Source organism: Hyperoodon ampullatus (genome assembly GCF_949752795.1).
Source record: "Hyperoodon ampullatus genome assembly, chromosome: 12".
Lineage (NCBI taxonomy): Eukaryota > Metazoa > Chordata > Mammalia > Artiodactyla > Ziphiidae > Hyperoodon > Hyperoodon ampullatus.
In genome coordinates this window covers 26,319,016-26,341,726 of record NC_136925.1, presented here as the reverse complement: position 1 = coordinate 26,341,726, position 22,711 = coordinate 26,319,016, and the positions used below count along the sequence as shown (strand labels likewise).

The following is a 22,711-nucleotide window of genomic DNA, read 5'->3' as shown; positions in this document are numbered from 1 at the left end:
CTAGAAATCAGTAAGAGAAAGATAACTGGAAAATCCCCAAATAAGTGGAGATTAAACAACACACTTCTAAACAACACATAGGTCAATGAAAAAATTCTCGAGAAATTTTAAAATATTTTGAGCTAAATGAAAACACAACTTATCAAAATTTGTGAGATACAGTGAAAGCAGTGCTTAGAGGAAAATATCATTGAATAAATATATTAGAAAAGTGGAAAGATCTAAATCAATAATCTGCATTTCTAGCTTGGGAAACTGGAAAAAGAAGAGCAAATTAAATCCAAAGTAAGTTGAAGAAAATAAATGATTAGAATTAGAGCAGAAATCAACAAAATTGAAAACAGAAAATCAATGGAGAAAACTGATGATACTAAAATCTTGTTCTTTGGAAAGATTAGTAAAAAATATGTATACACCTCTATCAGGCTAAGAAAAAAGAGGATAAAAAGTACTGTATCAGAAATGAAAACAAAGGCCTCACTAGAGATCCTTTGGACTTAAAAGAAAGTTAAAGGAATACTGTAAACAACTCTATGCCCACAAATTTGATAACCTAGATGGAATGGACAAATTCCTTGAATGACCCAATTTTTCACCCAAGAAGAAACAATCTGAGTCAGTCTAAACCTATTACAGAAGTTGAATTAACAATTAATAACCTTCCAAAACAGAAAGCACCAGACCAGTGAATTCTACCAAATATTTAAGGAAGAATTTGTACTAATTCTCTAACATCTTTTAAAGATGATAGAAACAGGGGAGGTACAATCTAACTCATTCTTTAAGGCCAGAATTACCCTAATATCCAAACCAGACAAAGACATTACCAGAAAAGAAAACTAAGACCATTCTCTCTTGAACATTGATGCAAAAATCCTCAACAAAATATTTGCAAATTGAATCCCACAGTGTATAAAATGCATTATATACCATGACCAAGTGAGATTTTTCCCAGGTATGCCAGGTTAGCTCAACATTCAAAAATTAAATAATGTAATCAATTACATCAATAAACAAAAAAAATATCATATGATTATATCATTAGATGCAGAAAGGCACTTGGCAAAATCCAACACCCATTCATGATAAAAACTCTCAGCAGACTAGGAACAGAGGATAATTTCCCCAGTTTGATAAATATTCTCATCAAAAAACCTACAGCTAACATAAAACCTTTCCTACACTTGTAAGAAAGGCAAGGATATCCTACAGCTAACATAAAACCTACAGCTAACATAAAACCTAACGTAAAACCTAACATAAACCTACAGCTAACATAAAACCTTTCCTACACTTGTAGGAAAGGCAAGGATATCCTCCCTAACCAACTCTTTTTCACCATTGTACTGGAAGTACTAGCTAATGCAATAAGAAAAGAAAAGGAAATAAAAGATATACAGCTTGGGAAGGAAGAAATAAAACTGTGTTTGTTCATAGAAGACAACTGTTTAGAAAATCCAAATGAGTGGACAAAAAAAAAATGATGGAGTTAATATGTGATTATAACAAGGTTGCAGGATACAAGGCAACATATGAATCTCCTTCACATACAGCCTGGGCACCTCTCGATTGGCTGCTTCTGCACAGGTCCCTGGGAGATTGGACTTCTTATGCTGAGAATAGGCCTCTGTTCTCTGGAAATTTAGAGGCAATTGATCAGTGCTTATGTCTCAGTATGTGTGGGTTGCCTGTATCTCAGGGAGGGAGTCAGCAGCACAGAAGCTTTCCCAGCCACAAAATTTTGCACAGATATATATTTTGAGATTGAAAAAAAATTCTGGAAGAATTATTTCCACCAAGGGACCAAGCAAGTTTATAGTAGAGTCATGGATGAACAACTCCTAGTCCAAGAATTCCTGGGAGACTTTGAGGGTTTACCTCAGAGACCATCTGGTTTTGCTCATGAAGCTTGTGAGCATTCTAAACTGATCCCCACATTCAAGGAAACCCTTTTTTCTCATTTTATACAGAGCCTTCTGACTGAGCTGTGTCCAAGTCTGGCCCCTTCTGTGATTATTTCCAACCCTCTAGTGAGCATCAGACCTGTCTATGCACAGATGGAGATTCCATGACCATGCTGGAATGCTGAACAGCCAAGGGCTTTATTTCATAGTTATTTGTATGGTTTCTTCACACTGCAGGAAGGTGAGAAATGTTTGTTAGGATTACTGTGACCTTACAAACGAGGCCCAGACTAGTACTAGCAGTAATCTGGGAGCACAACCTGGGTCTTTTATTTCCCTGCCCAGTCCATTATGTAGTTTTTAAACTCTTTCCTTTTTGAAGCTAATATATTATTGATACCCATCCAGTATTCACAGAAGAGGGAGAATGAAGGAGTTGTTAAAAAATTGTAGTTTGAACTTTGTAACCCTATAGTGAATGGGCTATTTCCTTTCTGGGTTCAATTTCAAAATGTAAACAAAAATGACTTCTTCAGTTCTAAAGTACTACTAGTACAGTAAATACTGTGCTTAATTTTTTTTGCTGACTTCTTAGGAGAACAATTTAAACAGGTAGTAAGATTGTTGCTCTTTTCAAGTAAACAATGAGAAGTCAGGTAGAACTTATCTACCAAAACAGAAAAACACAAAGAAAAAGAGCAAATATGTTTTAGAGGAAAAAGAAAGAGAATTTTTTGTTTGTTTTTTAAGGGAATGGTATCAACATGCCATTTATTTTTTTTGTCTTCCTGAGCTAAAACCACAGCTGAAAGTAAGTTTTATAGGACAACATTTAGCTTGGGAAACTTCAACTATCTGTACTCAGGGACTCAATCTATCCCCAGAGGATCATCTATGGGAGGTAATGTCAATACCTAATTTCAGGTTGCTTGCTGCTTTTAACTCGATGCAGAGTCTAGTCATAGTAAAGATACAAACAATGCTTTAAATTCTGTATAAGTTCATGGATTTCATCCAATATGAATTAAGAGTTTTTGTCTTCGTTTTTAAAAGTAATAATAGGGAAGATGTTAACTTGACACTTTCTGATTACAAAAAGTAATGCCCTTATAAAATCTTCTAACTAATTCAACCATCTAAGGTGGTCAGCTGCAGTAAACCTTTCATTTCTTCAAAACGCTGCTTCTGCCAACAGAATCTCATGTTTTCTTCTTTACAAACAGGAAGTCCTTTACATTTCAATTGTAATTTCACTTACTTTGGATGGGGCACAAAATTCAGTTCAACTTCTGGCCAGTTCCTACATCTCCACTTAATGATTATATTTTCATTTGTTAACAATTCCATATATTTACGGTGATTTTCCCATCAAACATTTGTGATTTCCTTCCCTTTTCATCTTCTAATACAGCAGGAACCTTATAAAATTTGTGCACCAAACTTTCACACTGAAGACACTATACAGCTTCTCTACAAATGTGTCAAATAGTTCCATCATGTGCAGTGCCGCCACATTGGGAATCTTGATGCCCAATGCCATGGGAGATGAGGACTGCAAGGTATTATCACTCAGTCTCCTTTTAACAAATGGCAATTCCTGAGTTGTCATAGCTTTGTTGGTAAATCATCCCATCTTAAATTCCTTCCTACATGCCTTCAGGCAATCTCAAAAAGCCTCCCTGCTCTTGGCAGTGCCTTCAGTTTTCATAATGTCCCCATCTTTATTTTTACTCACATTTGCCTGAATGTCTTCTACTTCATTTTCTTCAGAAAGGTTGAATATTTCTATCAATCCCTTGTGCTTTGCTCTAGATTATTTAATTATACCTTTCTAACCCAGTTTGATGTCCCAATCATAAAATGAAATATGCTTTCCTTTCCAGCTGCTGCAGAAAACCTCACCTTCCACTTGCTTCAGCTTACTGATCTTGCAGCAGCCAGCCTATTCTCTACAACAGTGACCACCAATAGCTCATGGAACTTCCCCTTGGACCAGCTGGTGACATCCTACTCTGTCCATTGCCAGTTGTTCATGTTGGTCTGTCCTCCCACTCCTCCATGATCCAAGGCAGGTCCCCAGCCCCAATTGGCCATGTCTGCACAGGTGCTGCAGCCTCGTTCAGATTCAACACATGATATATCCTGGAGAACGTTCTGTGTGCAATTGAGAAGAATGCCTATTCTGTTGTTTTTGGATGGAATGTTTTGTATATATCTGTTAGGTCCATCTGGTCTAGTGTGTAGTTTAAGTCCAATGTTTCCTTATTGATTTTTTCATCTGGATGATCTATCAGTTGTTGAAAGTAGAGTATCAAAGTCCTCTACTATTATTATACTGCTGTCTATTTCTCTCTTCAGATCTGTTAATATTTGCCTTATATATTTTGGGGATCCAATATGGGTACATAAATACTTACAAATGTTATATCCTTTTGTTGGATTGCCTCCTTTAATATTATATAATAACCTCCATTGTCTCTTATTGCAGACTATTTTATCTGGTATTAGTATAGCTACCCCTACCCTCTTTGGGGTTTCATTTCATGGAATATCTTCTTCCATCCCTTCAGTTTCAGTCTGTGTGTGTCCTTAAAGCTGAGGTCTCTTGTAATTAGCATATATTTGAATGTTGTGTTTTTTAACCCATTCAGCCACTCTATGCCTTTTGGTTGGAGAATTTAGTCCACTTACATTTAGAGTAATTGTTGAAAGGTAAAGACTTACTTTTCCATTTTCTTTGTTGTTCTGTGACTGTTTTATAATTCCTTTTTGTTTTCTTCTTCCCTTGCTCTCTTCTTTTGACATGATGATTTTCTGTAGTGGTATGCTTAGATTCCCTTCTCTTTATCTTTTGTGTATTTACATAGGTTTTTGCTTTGTGATTACCATGAGGCTTACATAAAACATCTCATATTTATAACAGTTTATTTTAAGCTTGATAATAACTTAACTTTGAATGCATAATAAAGCTTTACCTTTTTACTATCCCAGCCATGCACTCACACATTTTATAATTTTGATGTTAAAATTTACATCTTTTATCTTATGTATCCATTAAAAAATTATTGTAGTTATAGTTATTTTTAACACTTTTTTATAACTTTCATATGAAGTGATGATTAATTTACTCCATTAAAATTTTAATCAGAGTTCATTTTACTTTCAAAGGAACATAATTCAGATATTAGAGCACAATTAAATAATGTAATTGTCCAGCATCAATCTGTATTTATTATAAACATCATTTAAACATTTTATTGGGTAAGTCATTTTGCAAGATTAAAAAACTATTATTTCTGATCAATATTTATTGAATTCCTAAGTAAGACTGCTCTATACTCAATGATTTGCCCTAAACATAGACTCTATATTTAACTTAAAACCTTTATAAGGTATTTCTTTAAATTAAGAAAATTTTATATAACAAGGTATTGTTGAGATACTCAGCTGTAAAATTGAGCTATTGACATTACCATTGGAATTATAATAATGGACTGAATGTGAGATTCTGAAAAAGATGATGTTTCATGCTGAATCACCTACAGAAGCTTGTATTTGCAGGGCACTTTGCCAGGTTGGATTTGCACTCTGTGACTCAGGATTCTTGATAAAGATAACTTCCCAGTGTGGGAGAGTATAACAAAACATTTTTAATAATACGTTCTAACAAACTGAGTTTGAATTGCATGACTCATCTTTCTTTCTCTAGTCAATTTTAGATTCATTTCTTTGCAGAATCCTAGATTGTACTTAAGTGTTTCTCAAGGTCATTCATAGATCTTGGATTCCAAGGTCATAGAGACCTTGGCCTAAGTCCTGATACTATCTTTTAACAGGTTTATGAGTTTGGGAAAGTTACATAACCTTCTAAACCTGCTTTCCCTCATGTATATAATAGAGATAATAGATAATAGTACCTGCTTCATAGGACTGGGGTGAGAATTAAATAAGAAATTGCATATAAATGTTTATCTCATGCCTGATAAGTAGGAAAAAATGAATAAATGTTAGCTATTGTATTATTTTTTTTTGACAATGCCCCTTCCTCTAGTTGTTTGCATAGAGACATTGCAAATATAATCAAACTGGACTCACATTCTTAAAATTCAGTCAGTTCCACTGTGTGCTCATGTCTACACAAAGCTACTGATAGAACTGGATCCCAAAGTTGGAATTCAAACCAGAAGATCTGCTTTGTTGTGTATATGACAAGGTACACAAATGTCTTCTCACAGGCCTACTGTTCATCTGTGTTTAGCTTCTGCAATACAGATACAAACTAATTTAGACTTTGTTGCAAGATAGATTGCATAGGCAGCATGATTTGAAGCAATTGGAGTAGGTGGCTTTTGAGAGAACTAAGCCGAAATGAAATGTATTTCATTATGAGTTTATTCTTGAGATGCAAAATATTTTAGGAAGACTAAGTCTTGATGTATTAACTTCTGCATTTGCCCCTTTTAGTTTTCAGTTTCAAGGCAGGCCCAGATGGGAATATCAAAAAGGAAATGCCCATCTTACATGTACACCCTGTGTGGTACCTTTGACCATATAAAGATATTTGTTCTTGAGAGGATAATTAAACTGTCCTTATCCAATGTCTCTTGCACATTACATATGTGCATTTTTACAAAGGGAAAACAAAACCTGACTGCAAAGCATAATTATAAATGGTAATAGTTACATTTTTATCATATGTATGCAATAAATAAGTCTGTCAAATCTAGAATTTGGAATTTGTAGTGTGCTTCCCTCCTGTACTGGTATATTTATTTTGCTCCTCTGCTAATGAGGCTAGCTTTAGATAGCCATGAGCATCAGTCTCAAATAAAAATTAAAAGTCAGTATATTACATTTCTCCTTCTGTTCTTTCTGCATATTACATTGCTCCATAAGCTCATTGATGCTGGAATTCTATCTCTCCTTTGGCACAATTTTCCTCTGTGGTATGATGCTATGAATATTTATGATACAATAAAAACAATATAATAATAGGCATTTCCTAAACTTGTGCTGCATATATCTTCAGACAGGAGCTGGGAGGGCCAAATCTGTTAACTCCCACTAGAGAAGATCTTTATGTCCTGTGAAATAGATGGCTGTCCCAAAGACCTTCACTTCCACGTGAGTTAAATGGCTTCTGTACTGAAACATTCCGAGAAGAATTTTTTCTTCTTCCATATATAGTTTGGACTCTCATCATCTCTGAAATATTGCCAGATTTTCCTTACATTGAGTAGGCATCAATTGATATCCTTATTCATCCTTCCTATGTCAACCACTACAATTCATTCTTTTATAGCCACCTTAAATCTTTAGTCTCTAAAATTCCAGGGTCCAGAATACTCTGAGCAGACTATTATCTTGCTCAGTGAAGCGGTACTGCGTCATCCTCACTCATCCTCCATCACCTTAACTGACTGGATTTCTTTTCATTTATAAATTTAACTCAAATTGTTTTCTTTTTTCAAATATTTGCCAAACTTTCTCATTCCAGCCAATTTTCCCAGCTTGATACCTGCTTAGCTACACATAATGCTCCTAGTCTGTGACTTTGGATATTTCCCCAAGTCAGTCTCTGCAGTCATTCTTCTTATCTATGTTATTAATATAGTTAGAATTCATTCCATTTCCCATTAATAATTACTGGAAAAACAGGATTTTTTATTTTATCAACTATTAAAGAAATTCTGACGTTCATATTATATGAAGATCCTGATATTTGTATTGTAAAACTTCTTGGAATTATTTTAAAGCTATAAGATACCTCAAAAACACTTCTTCAACGTTTGGGGGAGGGATGTGTGTGTGTGTGTGTGTGTGTGTGTGTGTGTGTGTAAGAGAAAGAGAAAGAGACAGAAACAAAAACACAGACAGAAAATGCACTTTAATACATTTTTACAGGGGAACGTTTTTGGGAGACAGTTATCCACGAGTTTCTCACATTTCTGCATGCCTTATGAGCAGAGGCACAGGCCTTTGTTCTGGACTATTATTTCAAGGATGTTAGTATAGCAAACAGCCTCAGGAAATAGAGGTAGTTTCTGCCTCTGGAGCAAAAGGCAGTTTTATTTTTTGTTTTGTTTCTTTGTTTTTGTTGTTCTTGTTTGTTTATGTCACTGTCCAGTATAATGAAACATGTTTATCTTTGGTTAAAAAGTAGGCATGTTTTCTACCTATTACAGAAGATTTGGTTTCTCTAACTCATGTTTTGTGTCTCGTACTGTAACCGACTACATGTTCAGATGTCAGCTGAACCTCTTCGTGCCACCCTATGGGAATTGGAGCTTGGGGAACCAGTGTAAACACTGACACTCTGGCTATTACTGTCATTGGAAATAATAAAGTCCTTTGTCTCCTATCCCAGGGGTTATTTTTTATTTATTTATTTTTTGTCTTCTCTGAGTATCTATGAAAGAGAGGCAGAATAACTTGCTAGTCAGGTAAAATCTCAAACCCCTCCATTGTCCTGAGAGATGGGATGCTGGTGGAGACATGGCTTTCTGCAAGAATAAAGATAAGGGTCTCATGGTTGATTAACAGGAGAAGAGGGAAGTTAGAAGAGAGAAGTTTATGTGAGAAGATCAAGTGGGTATAAAAAGTCCTCCATTTTATTTCCTTTTAATCAAGAGGAATTGTGGAGATGGTTTCAGGCCAAGCACTAGGAAGTAGATGTAAAGACAATTTCAAATGATGCCCTAGGTATTGCTAATTCTTTTGTAAGAAGGGAAACTGAAGGCTCTAATCCACTGATCATCCTCAGGCCTATTTCTTTGCATTAACTGGTACTAGGACTTGTCCTGGAGTTCAGTAGCAGAAAGTTTTACCACCATTCATTAAAAAGAGATGTGCTGAGGAAGAGTAGAGGGAACTTCATGACCACTGAGAGTAGAAAGCAGGCAAACCATTAGAATTTTGGTTAGTTGACTGGGTAGATGAGACATGGGAAATAATGCCTGACTTGGGGATATAATACCTATTAAGGAAGAATGTTGATAGAAGGGTTGTCTTATGACTTAGTCCCTTCTGCAGTCTAGTATGCCAACACTAGATGTTTTCAGAGATGACAATAAATGGTCTCAGGGCTTTGTGCAGGGGGTCCTAGCTACTATGAGGGAGCTTTGGCCCTTTCAGGTAGATTTCCATGAGAAAGAAAACTCCTTTGGGAAACCGCAGATGCAGCATTGATAAGGATTTGTGCTCTTACTGCCCTGGCTGAGCTTTACAATGCTGATGAAAGTGACCCACTAATGAGTAAGAAATGGACCCAAAGAAGCCTAGTAAATGTGTTCAGTAAGCAATTTCACCTTGGAAAACTCCCCTAGGCCTTACATTGAAACTGGGAAAGAACTTAAGTTGTTATTTTGATAATGGAACTTCAGATGTCCTAGATTAAGGTGGAATAAAAAAAGTCTACACTGCATATGTCACATCCAAACAATCCAAGGGGAATAAATCCACAGCCTCGACCAGAAAGCAATGTGACTATAGCAGTTGGATCAAAGGTTCCCCAAAGCTAAAATAGCTGGTGTTGGTATGTATAATCTTGGTGCTCATATATGGCTTTGGGTGGACTGAAAACATTGGAGGTTCATTTGGCTGAGCTATATGTAGACACCACTCTGTTCACAATGGAAAGTAAACATGACTTGCTTTCTGATTCCTCCAGGCTCTCTGATTCCTCCCTCTTCATTAACCTGTCTTCAGCCACTTTAAAGAGAAAGATGATTTTGGATGAGTTCTAGGTGTCCCTTGACCCCATGAAAAACCAAAAGCCATATGCGTCCATCTAAATTTGCAGGGGAATTTGGAGGAAGGAAAAAATTCAAATGTGTATAATTCTGTTGGAGAAAGGTCCCAAGTCACAATCCCTCCTGATTCTGTAGTTCAAGGGATACCCAGATTTAGGTAATGAGATTTGGGCTGGGTACACATTAGGGAAGGGGAGCTAATATGTCTTGTGGATGGGGCCCTTTGGGTCAGTTCAATGTACTGTTGTGATTTCTGCTCCTGAATGTACAGTTTTATTAATTTATATGTGTTTACTGAATTCAGAGTGGATTCTCCCAAATAGGAAGTGTCATATATAGAAAATTGCTAGTGGGACATGTAAACCAGATCCTCTGCCTCTCTTCTCCAAGGTGGTCCATCAGAAGTGATATATAATCCAAGAACGACAAGTGGAAATCACAGTCTCAAGGTCTTAAAGATAGCAAGGATAGGTTGCAATACCAACACAACAGCCCTGCATGGCCAGTTAAAAATAATAATGGGAGATGGAGGCTTATAGTGGATTATTGGCAACTGAGTCTTGTTGTTGCTACTATAGCCCCACAAATGATTTCCATTACACATACTGATGTCACTTGGTATGCTGTGTTAAACATTGGCAACACCTTATTTTCTATCCCACTGGCACCTGAGGATCAAGGTGTCAGTGTACCTTCATGCAGCAAGGCCTGCAGTATACATTTGCAGTACTCCCCTGGGGGTACCTAAGCTCCCCTGCCATTTGCCTTCAGGGGGGTGGCCTAGGTAACATTAATGCCTCTACTTTATGAAGTCTGAAGTCTTCATTGAATAGATGACAACCTGGAGGTTCGCAACTTTGAAGCCTCAGTGTAAATGGTCTTGACTTCAGTGTTATTACATTTTTCCCAGCAGGAGTGGCTGATAAATCCCAAAAAAATTTAGAGACGTGCAAGCCAAGGAGTATCTTGAGACTATGTGAGTGTATATCAAAGCTCTCAACTCCTCTGGCAATCAAGGAAAAACTGTCTCTTGGTCCCTCCTCAAAGAGAGATCCAACAATTTATAGAACTCTTTGAGTATTGAAGACTGTACATGTCTCGAGTGGGCATTCTACTTGGAACATTATATTGGCTAGTTCACAAATATGCATCCTTTGAATGGGACCCAGACCAAAACTGTGGGTTGGAAGCTATCAAGTGAGCTTTGCATGATCTCTACACAAATGACCTCTGTGACTGATGGTATTGCTGATTGGAATCTCTGGCAAAGGGAAGCACCATACATCCAGAGATGCCTCTTGCAACAGTGACATAGTTAAATCATAAAGATAACGGCCACTTGGTTGAGAACATTGCTTGCCAAGATCCCCTACAGTAGCCCACACTGACCAAAGTGAGGGAAATAAGGGAGCTCTGTAAGTTCTATTAAATTGCCTTTGTCACATTTGCACTTTTGTGTCTATCCCTTCTGAGTGTGAGCAGCAGATAATTGAAAAAGGTGAAGTTATAGCTACTGTAATGGGACACAGATATTTTATGGCAGTGGAGGAAGAACATCACCCTGGAACTGGAGAGGGAACATCTTACACTCTGGGAGACATGGATGAGAAAGCAACATTAATTTTTTTTTTCTTTCAGACCATCCCTGGAGTCTTCCTCAAGATAAAGACCCTCATGTATCTGTCTCAAACTAATGAGAACTTAAATTTAACTGATTTCAGGACCTGTTCTCCCCCACCAGGCAGCTCTGGTCATCATTGGATTGTCATTTCTCTTAAAATTACCAGTAGCCTATCAAAGGGGCAGATGATGGCCCTGGTCCCTACACTTCACAGTACAATTCCTGTCAACACCTTTAGTATCTGCTTCACCCCTATGCCAAGTACTGTAGTTCAGTGATGCTACAGAGTGGATAAAAGCCACCCAGCAGATGATGAATTAAAGTAGGACAGAGCAGACTGACTGTCCTCAGACATTACCTTCAAAAACAATAACTAGATTCAATTGTTCAAACTAAACTGAGAAACATAAGATCTACTAGCTGGTTATGAGGCCACACTGGAGCGGAGTCAACGTGTGCTACTAGATGATGTAGACCCCCCCCTTCAGTGGCCCCAATGGCACTTTCTTTTTAGGGATACCACGTGTACCCTTAGGACTATATGTCTTGTGTGGAAACCAAGCATTAGCTTATTTCTCTCCCCCAAATGGTGATTATAACCTTAGGAGCGGTCACAAGAGACCTCCAAGTTTTTAAGGAAATACCCCTAGAGAATAACATAGCCCTTAGATGACTGCACCATCTTCCCAAAATGATTACGTGGGGAAGCTTTCCAGAAAGGGAACTGATTTGTACTTGCACCCACCTTGCAGTCAGTTTTCCCTACAATGTGAGTTGTCCAACTAGAAAAGGTGATACAAAATTTGTCTTTCATATTAGTTGAGGTGATCAAAGACACTGCCACAGTCCTGGAATGTATTCAGGTTAGTAGTAACTCAGTGATCAGGCTTGTGATAGATGATATTGCCCTTAAATTTTCTCCTTGAGTGCCAAGGTAGAGTCTTCTGTAATCTCTAAAACTCCTGCTGTACCAGACTAAGGCCATAGGCCAAGTTGAAAGGTCAATGTGGAAATTTAAGGAGAAAAACACCTAGATTTCTGAGGTAGATCCAGATGGTTTATGAGATCTGCTCAGCTGGTTGGGTCTGAGACAGTTGGTGTTAATACTGCAAATTTCCGCATACTGCAGCTCAGAACCCTATTGATATCAGCCTTAATGAAATGTCGTGTGAGTCAAATGGAACATATTTAACCCTAATCTCTATCAGCCAGATTAATCAATGTGGCTGACAGAGGGCTATGCTCAGAGGAAAAATTTTCCAGATGCCAAGACAGTGTTGGATGGAGAGGTGGATATCATTAGAAGACACGTCTCCATAGGTCTTGCCTGTTTATTGCTCAGTATGACAAAGACAGTGTTTCTCTTGGAGGCAAAGATCAGGCAGGTTTACTGCCCATTATAAAAGATTCAGTTTCCCTAAGGTTGGAATCCCACTACTGGAATACAAACCACTGTGTATGTGCAGGCACTTGGCTCATTTCACATTGTCCTATGGGGCACCAGCATAAATGCTGACAACTGCTATTGCTGTGAGTAATAAAGTCCTTTATTTCTGCAGTCTCCTGTCTTCTGCCAGCACCCACGAAACTGCAGCAAGCTAACTTGGAACACAGGTAGAGTATGTCTCAGACCCTTCGAAGTTTTTGACGTGTATAATATTGCTAATGTATACTAATTATAATTTCAGTTACATTAAAGAGAGTAGGAGAAAAAAATCCTTAGTCTACAGATCTTGTAACTAACATTTTCAAGGCATACTGGGCTTTAATTAAGTGAATAAATGAATGTGATTAAATAGAAGGCAATTCAGCACAGTCCTGAAGAGAACTTCTGATTTCCACTAAGAGGATTTATTTTAATATGTTGGAGAAATTGATGAAGGGTATAGAAAACGCCCAGTGACACAAATTGTGCTTTGACATTTGTAGATGGTTCTAAGTCTGTGGATTGTTTGCATGAGAACCTTGCTCTAAATGAATTTACTCCTTTTCTGGAGTACAGGGTGAGTATGCTGCTCCCAGGCCAACCTGCTGGCACCTCCTACGAATGACATAACAGGTTACAATACCCTCTAACTGAATTCTAGGCAATGAAAAATATTGATAATCAGAACACTAGAACATCTGAAGATGATCCATTACTGAGTAGATGGGTATATGTTAATATAGTGTAAATCCGGAGTCATATGAATCAGATACATTTCTAAATTAGTTTTGACTTCATACATTAGAAGTAGCAGGGGGGGTAGTTTATTGAAAACTTTAAAAGTATATACAATATCTAACTAATGGATTTGCTAATAGTTGTTCTCTGACCATGGACATGAATCTAGCATTTTACATGTCATTCACATGAAGTTCAAAATGCCAGGTAGCCAAGAAATAGAAAACCATTATCCATTTGGAGTCAGTTATTTAGCCATGCCTCAAGCATGAGTTGTTTAGTGAAAAGTAGCAAAGAATGGTAGGTCAAATCTTAAAGAACCATCTTTTTCTATAATGCCTTATTCTTATAGCAAAATGGACTAACACTTGTAATTCTACAATTCTGTTCAGAAGTGTGTGAGGGAAAATGTACTTGGGAAAAAATACTCAAAATTTTCTTCTTTGCTGGTATGAGAAAAAGGTGCTGAGGGTTGGGAAAAGTTATTAGTTTGCTCTTACTCAATCTTTGCTGAGCACAGAACATAAAATAGGAATAAAGAAAGGAAGTCAGCTCTCCAATCCCAGCTGCAGGTTGATGAATCACTTAGTGATTAATTGTTGCTACTAGTAATTGAAATAATCATATTTCAGAGAAGGAAAAAAAAAGTATTTGGTCTCTAAAATGTTTTTTCCTAAAACTATCATTGCTGACATATTAAGGACTTTTAAAAAGGAGATATAAAAATCTAAATGTAAAGCTAGAATGAATATAACTCCCAAGATTGACCCAACATCTGGCATCAGGTTTTGAAAAACTTTCCTCTGGCCGTCAAAATCAGTTGTCCCCTTTGCAATAACCAGCCCTCTGCTTAAAGGAACTCCAGAGACAGGCTCGAGCCGCGGCTATCAGCGCGGACCCCAGATACAGGCCTGAGACGCTAAGGCTGCTGCTCCCGCCACCAAGAAGCCTGTGTGCGAGCACAGGTCACTAACCACACCTCCCCTCCCAGGAGCCTGTGCAGCCCGCCACGGCCAGGGTGCCGGGATCCAGGGACAACTTCCCCGGGAGAGTGCACGGCGTGCCTCAGGCTGGTGCAACGTCACGCTGGCCTCTGCCGCTGCAGGCTCGCCCCGCACTCCGTACCCCTCCCTCCCCCTGGCCTGAGTGAGCCAGAGTCCCCTAAGCGGCTGCTCCTTTAACTCCATCCTATCTGAGCGAAGAACAGACGCCCTCCGGCAACCTACACGCAGAGGCGGGGCCAGTTCCAAAGCTGAGCCCCGGGAGCTGTAAGAACAAAGAAGAGAAAGGGAAATCTCTCCCAACAGCCTCAGGAGCAGCGGATTAAATCTCCACAATCAACTTGATGTACCCTGCATCTGTGGAATACATGAATAGACAACGAATCATCCCAAATTGAGGAGGTGGACTTTGGGAGCAAGAGAGATTATTTTTTCCCCTTTTCCTCTTTTTTGTGAGTGTGTATGTGTATGCTTCTGTGTGAGATTTTGTCTGTATAGCTTTGCTTTCACCATTTGTCCTAGGGTTCTGTCCATCTGTTTTTTTTGTTTGTTTTTACTTAAAACATTTTTTTTCTTAATAATTATTTTTATTTTTTATTTTAATAACTTTATTTTATTTTATCCTCTTTCTTTCTTTCTTTCTTTCTTTCTTTCTTTCTTTCTTTCTTTCTTTCTTTCTTTCTTTCTATTTTTTCTCCCTTTTATTCTGAGCCGTGTGGAGGACAGTCTCTTGGTGCTGCAGCCAGGAGTCAGGGCTGTGCCTCTGAGGTGGGAGAGCCAACTTCAGGACACTGGTCCACAAGAGACCTCCCAGCTCCACATAATATCAAACGGCGAAAATCTCCCAGAGATCTCCATCTCAACACAAGCACCCAGCTTCACTCAACAACCAGCAAGCTACAGTGCTGGACACCCTATGCCAAACAACTAGCAAGACAGGAACACAACGCCACCCATTAGCAGAGAGGCTGCCTAAAATCATAAAAAGTCCGCAGACACCCCAAAACACACCACCAGACGTGGACCTGCCCACCAGAAAGACAAGATCCAGCCTCATCCACCAGAACACAGGCACTAGTCCCCTCCACCAGGAAGCCTAAACAACCCACTGAACCAACCTTATCCACTGGGGACAGACACCAAAAAGAATGGGAACTATGAACCTGCAGCCTGAGAAAAGGAGACCCCAAACACAGTAAGATAAGCAAAGTGAAAAGACAGAAAAACACACAGCAGATGAAGGAGCAAGGTAAAAACCCACCAGACCTAACAAATGAAGAGGAAATAGTCAGTCTACCTGAAAAATAATTCAGAATAATGATAGTAAAGATGATCCAAAATCTTGGAAATAGAATAGACAAATGCAAGAAACATTTAACAAAGACCTAGAAGAACTAAAGAGGAAACAAGCAATGATGAACAACACAATAAATGAAATTAAAAATACTCTAGAAGGGATCAATAGCAAAATAACTGAGGCAGAAGAATGGATAAGTGACCTGGAAGATAAGAGTGGAAATAACTACTGCAGAGCAGAATAAAGAAAAAAGAATGAAAAGAACTGAGGACGGTCTCAGAGACCTCTGGGACAACATTAAATGCACCAACATTCGAATTATAGGGGTCCCAGAAGAAGAAGAGAAAAAGCAAGAGACTGAGAAAATATTTGAAGAGATTATAGTTGAAAACTTCCCTAATAGGGGAAAGGAAATAGTTAATCAAGTCCAGGAAGAACAGAGAGTCCCATACTGGATAAACCCAAGGAGAAACACGCCAAGACACATATTAATCAAACTATCAAAAATTAAATAAAAAGAAAACATATTAAAAGCAGCAAGGGAAAAACAACAAATAACATACAAGGGAATCCCCATAAGGTTAACAGCTGATCTTTCAACAGAAACTCTGCAAGCCAGAAGGGAGTGGCAAGACATGTTTAAAGTGATGAAGGAGAAAAACCTACAACCAAGATTATTCTACCCAGCAAGGATCTCATTCAGATTTGATGGAGAAATTAAAACCTTTACAGACAAGCAAAATCTGAGAGAGTTCAACACCACCAAATCAGCTTTACAACAAATGCTAAAGGAAATTCTCTAGGCAAGAAACACAAGAGAAGGAAAAGACCTACAATAACAAACCCAAAAACAATTAAGAAAATGGGAATAGGAACATACATATTAATAATTACCTTAAATGTAAATGGATTAAATGCTCCAACCAAAAGATACAATAACCAGCCCTCTTATTTTCCTGTATAGTTTTCTTTTCAGTAGAGTTTGCTATATAGAGAACACAGAATAATATAGAACACAAAACAACGAAAAACTGTTTAATATATATTGCCTCTTTTCCCAAAAAGCCAGTGAATTCACATTTACTGCCCCCAAAATGGTGTTTAAACTTTTTAATTAATGTTAATGTGAGTCAACGGACAGACGTTATCACGTTCTGAGTTCTGGATGTGTGTGGTCGTATGTCAAGAATCTGGGGAGTCACTGCCTTCAGGGAGTTTACTCTTTCTAATTGTGGAGGTGCAGTGCATACAGAAAATGTTAGCAGTAAGTATGAGATGCATGAGCACTAGAGAAAGACATCATCATGAAGTTGGACATTCACATTTGGTGTGTGCTTAAAGTGTTCGGGCCTTTTCAAAGTTTTTTAAAAACTAATCTCCACAATGACCCTGAGATGAAAGTATCATATCAGTTTTAAGTGATGAATAAATAGGATCAGAAAGGCTATGTGATTTACTCACTTTCACACTGCCAGTAAAGGTTAGAGCCAGTTTCAAATGTGGTTCTCTTTGTATCTGACTGCAAAAGGAGGAGAGAAAGGTAACTCCACATTTTATATCCTTGGAGATAATAAAAGTCTGAGATAATAGCATTTATAGAATAGAATTATGAGAAAAAGCTGGCATGGGAGGAGAGATGGCTTTACTTGTGTATATTCTTTCTGAAGCAATACTAGGACATATAAGAAGAAATATTCCATTATCAGATAGAGATTAAAAATCCTAGTTAAAAAAAGAAATCAGTCTTGGAGATGTGGGTATGGTATTCAACATTTTTTCACTGTAGACATAATGAAAAATAATAATAAATGAGCAAGTGTATTCTTGATTGCACACAACTAAATGATGCCATCTGGAAGTTCAAATTCTAGGAGGTGTGATGAATAGTTGGCAATGGGGGCTGTAATAATTCCTCCTGTGCCTGTGCGTGCATGCATGCAACACCTCACATTAAAAATTGGAACCTATTTTTTCTCCCTTGGAATACGGGTTAGACTTACTTGATCAATAGAATGTGGGGAAAGTGATGCTGTACTAGTTCAGGTCTTAGGCTTTATGTGACATGGCAGCTGCTGCTTTTATTCTTTTGCTATCCTGAGCCACCTGGTAAAGAAGTCTAGGCTGTCCATCTGGAGAAAAAGGCCTCATGGAGAGAGAGGCCCCAGCCAACAACCCAGCACTAAGACCCCCAGCATGGGAGTAAGTCTCTCCTCCCATGCCAGCTTTTGCTCATAATTCTATTCTATAAATGCTATTATCTCAGATTTTTATTATCTCCAAGGATATTATCTCCTGATCCTCCAGCCCAGCTATCATCTGAATGGGTGAGTGCCACCGACACAACAGAGCACAGAGGAGTCATCTCCGAGGAGCCCTGCTCAAATTTCTGAATCACAGAGTCATGATTAATAAATGTGTTTCGGGTTTCCCTGGTGGCGCAGTGGTTGAGAGTCCACCTGCCGATGCAGGGGACACGGGTTCGTGCCCCGGTCCGGGAAGATCCCACAGGCTGCGCAGCGGCTGGGACCGTGAGCCATGGGCGCTGAGCCTGCACGTCCAGAGCCTGTGCTCCACAACGGGAGAGGCCACAACAGTATGAGGCCCGCATACCGCAAAAAATAAATAAATAAATAAATAATGAATGTATTTCGTTTTAGTCCACTACATGTAGGGTACGGTGTTACCCAGTACTGCTAAAAGAGAGAAGAGACTGACAATAAGTAATTAAACAAATATTTGCTTTTTCTTCCTGACAGGAAATGAAGCATTCTATTAAGAAACATAAAACAGGACTTGATTGAGAGCTGCCAAGGAGGTGGTAGAGAAGTGTTTGTATTGGGTGGTCAGAGAAGGCTTCCTGAGGAGGTGACATTTGAACAGAAAAGGAAGTTAGAGCACTGAATAGGTCACAGTGAGGAACCATGAACATCAGGAAAAAATAATTCCCCCGTATTTCATAATAGGTTATAATCTGCATGTCCAAAATCAAATTCCCATCTCTATATTGGCATCAATATAGAAGACTTTTCACCATCTTTTCTTTTGTCTGTATTACTATTTGTATTTTAAAATGAGTTCGTACACCATCTTCCTCAGAAAGGCCTGAGTTCTCTAACCTGAGCCAGTATCCTCTTCTACATCATCATTGCCACTCGCATTTTCTTCTGGGAGAGTTGGGACATTTTATACAGCTTATTTCTTTTTACCCCAAACTTAAGGCTCGTTTTGACCTTTCTAATCTCACAATATATATATTGTAGGTGAAACGGCAGTACTTTCTTGCCTTTATTTACATTACATTCACTATCCTTTCTTTTATTCTTTTTTTTTTTTAATCGCCTGTTGGATCCCAGCTTAAGCACATCACCAAAATTTAGATTAAATCAAAAAAAGATTTTTTTTTCCCTTTGGCCAATGGCTGCTTAATCTGTCACTGAAAAGTAACAACAAAACAAAGCTTTTATCAACCAGAAAATGTACTGTGCTTCCTTTGGGAAGGTAAGCAAGACAGCAGATATAGAAGCCTCACTCCGAGGGGGAAAAAGAAAATGAAGGATTTTAAGAGTAACACCTGTCAAATGGAGCAGTAATGTGTACTGCTTGACAAAATAGGCTGGTGACTGTCAAAATAAATAATAAATCTTCCAGCTCTGACTAATGATAGAACTACACCGAAGACTTGAGGGAAGCATCCAACAAAATGCAAAATTGAAAGGAAAATTGGAACAATCGGCACAGCCTCCCAGCAGCTACATTTCAAGTAATTTTGGAAAAACTCAGACCATTCACCAGGTTTCATGGCAGATGGAAAAGTTCCAAAAACTCTTCTGATTGAGCATTCCTGTTTTGTTAGGAAATCACATCTCTTCTGAAGGAGTGCCAAGAAGCTGGTTTCTGCTTTTTCAATACAGAAACAATCTTGCCGTGACTGTGGCGTTCTCTGCGCAGACATTCAGCTGACTGCCAATAATATCATCAGGAGGAGTGGCCAGAGCTGGAGCCCTTTGTAGGCAGAGTGGGGCAAATGGCAGAAAAGACAGAGATCCAGGGAAAGGCCGTTTCTGATTCCTTTCTACGCCCATTGCTTCCCAGTTGAAGTACCTAGTTTTCTTTTTCCGTAGCTGCTTAGAGGGTCATCTTATTTTTCCTTTCCAGAAAGCCAGGTTTTCTAACGCGATTACAAAGAAAACTGCCCAAGAGTCTGCAGATAATGTTATGACCCTTTCCAGGGGCAGTTTCATTTAAACAAATTGTTTTGTGGAGGCCCCAAAACCCTTGATACATTTCTGCTCTAAAATTTAATAACACATCAAAAGTGGAAGAATATATTGCTCGTGGAAGAATTTTAAGCATCTCAAAACCATAGTTCTGCAAAAGCCATCTTGCTTCAGAAATTATCCACTTATGCCTCAAGTTCTTAGTGGCAGAGGTGAGGGCTGGTTTGTCCCTCTGCCTGACTCCTTTAATTGTATTTTTGTTCCCAGGCAAAGCTATTTGCTGGGCTCCCAAAGTCAAAGTGAAAGAGAGAGAAGGAAAAACACTAAGCAGAGTTATCGTCTCCCAAGGAGGGGCCACTTCTAGATATTATTTAGCCTACAGTAACATGACTTGCTTTCTCATTTAATTTTATTTATTTATGTTCTTCCATTATTTATTCCTCCTTTATCTGTTTCATACATTATATTTATTGACTCTGGTTCCAAATATGTTTTTCATAAGAATTTGATTCTAAGTAAACAGTTTTGAGGTGTGAAACAAGCAAAACATCAAATCTAAAAACATACATTTAGTACTTGTTTCTTTCCAGCCAAAATTATTTCCTAAAATCTGCAATTTAAAAAAAATCCTGACCATTTTATTTATTTTAAACATTATCTTGGAGAGTTATACTAGTCTAAAATCTGCATTCTATATTATTTTGATAGCCATATTTATCACAGCAAAAAATCAAGAATACTCAGATTACAGAATGAATATCTGAACTCAGGACCATACCAGATATATGAGTAGCAAGTAATTGTCAAGATATGTCATACGTGAAGTGAAAGGTTGGTTCCCTCCAATAACCATGACTCACAAATGGACAGGAATCAGGATGTTTTGGCTTTTTACCTAGTGATTTCAACATTCTAGGATGATTTTATTCACCAGTCCTTTTGCTTGATCCATCCTACTCTAATAGAGGGTGACCCAACCCAGTCCCATCATGTCCAAGGAATCCTGCACTTCCTGCAGCAGTTATTCTGCTTGGCAGGGCTGTCTTCTCTAAAACCTTCTCTGCTCATTATTCTTGCTGCCTCTGCAGGGTCAGTAATGTGTCTGCCAGTAAAGTGTTGTCTCCTTCCATTTCCTATTCCCATAACCACAAAAAGTAGAAGCAGTTCCCCAGTTGAGGAAAGAGCATTTGTCCATTAATAACCACACTAGTCTAGCAGTGAAATCCCTTGCTGATGCTCTAGTCATTTTTAACTTGGACTACTATAACCACATTCTGTGCTGTCTCCAAGGCTTTATTCTTCTTTTCAGCTTAAAATGATCTGCATTCTGCAGATCAAATCATTTTCTAGATGGACTTAAGTTATGCCCATTGGGAGAAAGAGCCTGGGCTTGGCAATGTTGCATATAAGGAGTGTGGTGTGGAATGGGGAGATGTGTGTCTAAAAGGGGCATTTAAATATACCATATGATGACAGGGACCCAGCTTCATAGTTTTTTTGCATTCCAGGAATCAGGGACTCTCAAGATCTTATTACAATTTTAATGACTACATTTGACAAATTATGGGAATTTGCTCTGCCTGTGTCCCAGCTTATTACATAGTATTTAAAAATATTTTGTGTACAGCAAAATGATTTGACTTACATAAATCATGAAATGATTACCACAATTCGTTTAGTGAACATCCATCATCTCTTATAGATACAAAATTAAAGAAATGGAAAAAACTGTTTTCCTTGAGAGGAGAACTCTTAGGATTTCCTCTCTTCACAACTTTCATATAGAACATACAGTACAGTTGATTATATTCATCATGTTGTATGTTACATTCCTAGGACTTATTTATCTTATAACGGGAAGTCTGTAACTTTTGACTACCTTCATCCAATTCCCCTTCCCCTTCCCCCCACCTCTGGTAACAAATCTGATCTCTTTTTCTATGAGTTTGTTTGTTGTTTTGTTTTGTTAATTAATTAACCTTATTTATTTTTGGCTGTGTTGCGTCTTCGTTTCTGTGCGAGGGCTTTCTCTAGTTGCAGCAAGCGGGGGCCACTCTTCATCGCGGTGCACGGGCCTCTCACTATCGCGGCCTCTCTTGTTGCAGAGCACAGGCTCCAGACGCGCAGGCTGAGAAGTTGTGGCTCACAGGCCTAGTTGCCCCGCGGCATGTGGGATCTTCCCAGAACCAGGCTCGAACCCGTGTCCCCTGCATTGGCAGGCAGATTTTCAACCACTGCGCCACCAGGAAAGCCCCTGTTTGTTGTTTTTGAAGTATAATTGACGTACAGTACTCTGTTAGTTCCTGTTACACAACATAGTGATTTGACATTTCCATACATCTCAAAATAATCATTACAGTAAGTCTAGTTACCATCAGTCACCATACAAAGGTATTACATAATTATTGACTGTATTCCCCACATCTTACATTTCATACTGGTGACTCATTTATTTTGCAACTGGAAGTGTGTACCTCTTAATCTCCCTTACCTATTTCCCTCAACCTCTCACCCCCCTGTTTGTTCTCTGTATCTATAATTCTGTTTTTGTTTTATGTTTGTTCATTTGTTTTTTAGATTCCACATATAAATGAAATCATATAGTATTTGTCTTTCTCTGTCTGACTTATTTCACATAGCATAGTACCCTCTAGGTTCACCCATGTTTTTGCATATGGCAAATTTCTTTTTTTTTATGACTGAATAATATTCCATCGCATATAATACCACATCTTTATCCATTCATCGATTGATGG

At 38.3% G+C, this 22,711-nt stretch overlaps 1 pseudogene across 1 annotated transcript; it reads right to left on the bottom strand.

The window, feature by feature from the left end:
• Window positions 1–3,032: 3,032 nt before the first annotated feature.
• On the bottom strand, window positions 3,033–3,998 carry LOC307061499 (activator of 90 kDa heat shock protein ATPase homolog 2-like; annotated as a pseudogene). The gene has a single exon. The product of its transcript is annotated as an activator of 90 kDa heat shock protein ATPase homolog 2-like (transcript).
• Window positions 3,999–22,711: the final 18,713 nt, after the last annotated feature.